General features: G+C 36.4%; 1 long non-coding RNA gene across 1 annotated transcript; it reads left to right on the top strand.

Moving 5' to 3' along the window:
* Positions 1 to 557: 557 nt before the first annotated feature.
* Positions 558 to 1,862, top strand: LOC150038549 (uncharacterized). The gene is made up of 2 exons (XR_016531331.1): positions 558 to 1,407; positions 1,496 to 1,862. It is a non-coding gene; the product is annotated as an uncharacterized LOC150038549 (long non-coding RNA).
* Positions 1,863 to 4,498: the final 2,636 nt, after the last annotated feature.

Below are 4,498 nucleotides of genomic sequence, written 5' to 3'. Positions count from 1 at the left end.
ATACGAAGTAAAAGAAACAAAGAAACAATTTAATTGTTCCTGAAATTTATGTTGTGTCAATTTAGTCCTTATGTTTTTAAGTTCGTAACAATACATATTCTCTAAACTCACATATGTAACAATTTAGTTCCTATATAATTTAAGCTTGGTAACAATTAAGTGTTAGTTTCTACCATGTAATGAGATTAGTGACTTATAAATCTTAACAACAATTTTCACTATAGAAACTATTTCGTTATATAAAATTTTAAAGTATATGAACTCAATTATTACACTAAAGTTCAATGTTTATGTTGTTAGAAAATTGAAAGTATAGAGACTATAAATCCCAAATTTTTTTATGTAATTTAATTTCAGCTATTTTGTAATATTTGAGAGTTATTTTGAATTTTTGAGATTAAATTGAATTATTGTAAAAAAAATAATTTAATTTTAAATTTTTATCTTAGTGAAGGATTTTGGAATTTAAAAGATTTTAAGGAGAATTTGAGATTTACTTCCATTTTAATTTGATTTGGAAAATTAAACTAAAACTAGGAGTTTGGGCTTATTTTTATAATTTAGAGAAGATAATCAAAATTTAAATCAATTCATTGAGAAAATGGATTTGAAATTATTTTCCCAAGAGGATTTGGGAATTTAAAATCTAAAAGGGATTTGCGTTTGGAATTTGAAAAGGAAAAAGAAAAGGGGATTGTTTGTATATTGAGATTAAAAAGAAAAAGGAAAAATAAATTAGAAAGTTCTGCCCCTCTCTCGAACGTGTATAGTAGACCCCCCTCCCAAGAGCGTCTTCTTCTGCACGAGGAAACTTTAGCCGCCGGTCGCCGTGCGAGATCCCAGCCGCCCAGCCATCGTTCGACGGTCAATGCTTGTCCCAGTCGTCGTTGATCGTCGACGCCGATTCGTGGGTTCCGTTCGTACTGTTTGACACCACAGATTTGATTTCCCGCGCCGACACCTGAACCTAAGCCTTGTCACGCCTCCGTACCGCCAGTCGCGCCAGCCATCATGACCACCCAGCCGCGCGAAGCCTTCGAGCCTTGTCGACCACGCATCTCAACCTAGATCTGCCAACAACGCACCTCTTGTCTCCGTCGAAGCTGTGTCGTTTAAAACAAAAGCCTTGAGTCGTCGTTGAGCTTGCTGTCGCTGCTATCTTTGTGTTAACTCTCAAAAAGAGCTATTATTCCTAACTTAATTTGGGCTCGTTATTAAATTTTACGTGTTTGTTTCCCTATTTTGTAGGTATCGAGCAATCAAGAGGTAGAATTAATCATTTGGTGAAGAACGGAGTTATTTTGAAGTAATTTGGAGTTGATATGAGTATCCGGGCTTCAAAGGAGTTGAAATTACTAAAACGCCATCGAGTTCCATTGAGTATAATCAGCCATCGACTATCATCAGGTAAAGGGCTGTCGAGTATTATCGAATAAAATGCTACCGAGTAAACGAGCGTCGAGTATCAAGTAATCGAGCATCGAGTTTTTGACAGAATGCTCAACGTTGCAACGAGACTCCTAGCATTCCAATGCTCCGTATGTTCAACTTCGCACCGTTGCAATGTAGCCTGACGCTTCACTCCAACGCTCGTGGCCTTTCCTACCAAGCATTGCAACGCTGTTTCTAGCGTTGCAATGCTGCAAAGGTTTCTATAAATACATCTCTTCGGTTTTAGGTCAAAATATGTTGAAAATTGTATTGTTCTTCAATGGAGGCCGAGGACAGACCTCGACTTCTTCCTTTTCCTTTATGTTTTCAGTATCTTTAGGTTAGTTTTTATTTTATTTGCGGATTATGGACGTATTTTGGATTGTATCCCATTAGTTTGTCTATGAATTGATGAGGTAATCTTTCGTTTAGTCCTTGGATCAAGTGTTCTTGTATTTTGATGAGTTTTTTTGTTCAACTTTGTGCTTTAAATTAGAATTATGTTTTTCTTTGAATATCGCGTGATTTAGTTTTGCTTTCGTGTGTTGGATTGTCGCCCCTATCATGATCGCATTCCTTAACTAGTTAAATTCAAGCTCGCAGTATCCTTGCAATCGTCCATGCTTGAATTTACCCTTGTAGAATAGATTAGATGAATATGCTTAGGTGTATAGGTTGATGTTTAATCTTGGCATCGTATGTTTAATCCAGATTTTAAAGAATAATCTATTATTTGAAAAAGGCTTTCATGACACTTAATCAACAAAGTTGAATCCTTGTTCTCAATGCGTGTGTTTCTAGTTCTTTATGGCCGCTAAGAACCCAATTGCATCTAGGAGCATGTAGGTTAGTTAGGGCACAATCTTTCTAGCCTTAATTACGAATTAGGACACTCGATTGGTTCGAATTAATTGATTGTCGATTGGGTAGAGATTACTTAATTCGCATCGATTAGGTAGCTATGCATGCATAATTCAAATACATGATATGTTAGATGAAAATGATGATTTAATTTACATTGAATGGCTACTTGATCCGAGAACTAGATAAATACATAACCGTTCCGTATATCCCTTGCAATTTCCTTTTCTTGCATGTTTTCAATTTCAAAATCATAAACCAAAACCCAGTTTTTACTGTTTTTCCATGGTCAAATCTAACCCAAAAGAAATTAATTCTTCGCTTCTCTGTGGTTTGATCCCGCACTTACCACTGTTGCTACGTTTTAGTAGTAATAGGAGTAGTTCGTTGAATTTACAAATTTTCTTTTGATCAAGTCCGAGGCTTATTAATGACGTAAGTTTCAGGCCATGCCATTGCTGGGAAAGCAAGCTAATTAATATCTTTTAGTTAGAATTGACTATTAAACTTTAAAAACCAAAAATATTTTCTTTCTTTCGTGTCTAGTTTTTCAATGGGGGAAAATATAAACATTTATGCACTTCAAGCGAACTACACGAAATAACGGGAAACACCAGAGGTAAGAGAGATTCATGGGCTTAGAGATCAAATTTTTGAACTAACCTCTATTGTTCATTATGGCTAGTATGCAGATTCAGAATTCACATGGTCTTGAGTGCGAATATTATCCTCCTTGGGAGTGGCCTAGCCAAATGCCATTGTTGATGCCATATTCATCTACCCACACAGGTATTTCTTTAAAGGATATAGTTAGGGAACTTTCTAATTGCTTTGGTGAGTTTGTGCAGGAGTGCCCCTACGATTATGAAGATCCCATCAGTTTCCAGCAAGATGACCTCTTTTTCGAATGTGAGGTTAGAGCTGAGTTTCAGAGTCTGAGTAACCACATTGCTTAGATCACTGAATCAATTAGGAGACTGAAGAAGACTTGGGAATCATCTTCTGAGGATGCCGAGGTGAGTAGTGGAGATACTTGCATCAATGATTCTATCGAGCAGGTGGTCCCTCGAATTTTCGACGAAGGTAAGAAATTGGATTTCTTAATGTATGAACATACTAATGATTTTTTTGAGTGTGCAGAAAATCATTCAGAGCCGTCCTACATCTGTGGCACTGAGGCCGACCTTGTTAGGGGATACGCATGGACCGATTCAGATGACGATTTTTATCCTCTACCATCCCAAGAACAAGTTTGTGAGGTTAAGTATGAGTATAGGCTTAATTTGGAAGAATTTCAGGTAAAAGAGTTAGAGGCTCCCAAGCCTCGTCCTGTTCTTTGTACTAGTATTCCTGTTATTTTTTAATTTTGCTCACCTTCACCTCACGAGTCAGTCAAATCAGTTGAGTCAGAGTCTTTATTTGCAGTTGAGTCAGTCCCAGAGTCTTTTCTTTTATTTTCTTTTACAAAAATTAAAAATTAAAAATTCGACCTGTCTAGTTATTTTCAAAATATGAGAACCCTTATAGCCTTACTAGGCTATACTGGCTCATCCATGAAGGGACTAGAGAAATACGAGAATTTTTTTGTATCTTGACAGGGGACAAGTTACGTCGAGCAACCGACGTTAAAAATTTGCCTTTCCTGGAGGGAGCCAAGTGAAGAAATTTATTGCTTTCTTTATTTGTTTTCTAGATTAGGTTTCTTTTTATTTTTGTTTTGTAGGGACGACCTAGAAGAGAGGAGAGCATCTTTTTGAAAGGCGAGCCTACTACCACCACCATCCCGTGTGTGACATTGTTATCAGGAGAGGTTTTCTATTCCCTTGTTTTTATTCTTTTTGAGCTATACTTGAAATACATTGGGGACAATGTATCATTTTAAGTTGTACCCATCGGGTAGTATGTTGTATGCTTGATTGCTTTGTTTGTTATTTGCTTTGTTGTTATCGTGATAGTTTATGGCACACTTTTCTTGTAATAAAACTTGCATGAAAGAACGTTAGGACAACATGATCATGATTTTAGCCCTTTTTTAAAAAAATTTCTTGTCTCTCATGCATCCTAAAGTCATTGTTTTGCGAAATTAAAGTCTTGCATGCTTAGAATTGGGTTATCTAGTTTGTACTTCTGTTGTCACCCCGAAAGGTCCACCTTTGACATAGGAGTATCTATGCTTGTTTTAGAGCAAAACTAGACAAGTATAAAA

The sequence above is a fragment of the Benincasa hispida genome, chromosome 1 (genome assembly GCF_027475165.1).
Source record: "Benincasa hispida cultivar pf3 chromosome 1, pf3_genome.v1.1, whole genome shotgun sequence".
Lineage (NCBI taxonomy): Eukaryota > Viridiplantae > Streptophyta > Magnoliopsida > Cucurbitales > Cucurbitaceae > Benincasa > Benincasa hispida.
Note: the sequence above shows the minus strand (reverse complement) of the source record. Positions and strands in the feature narration are given on the sequence as shown.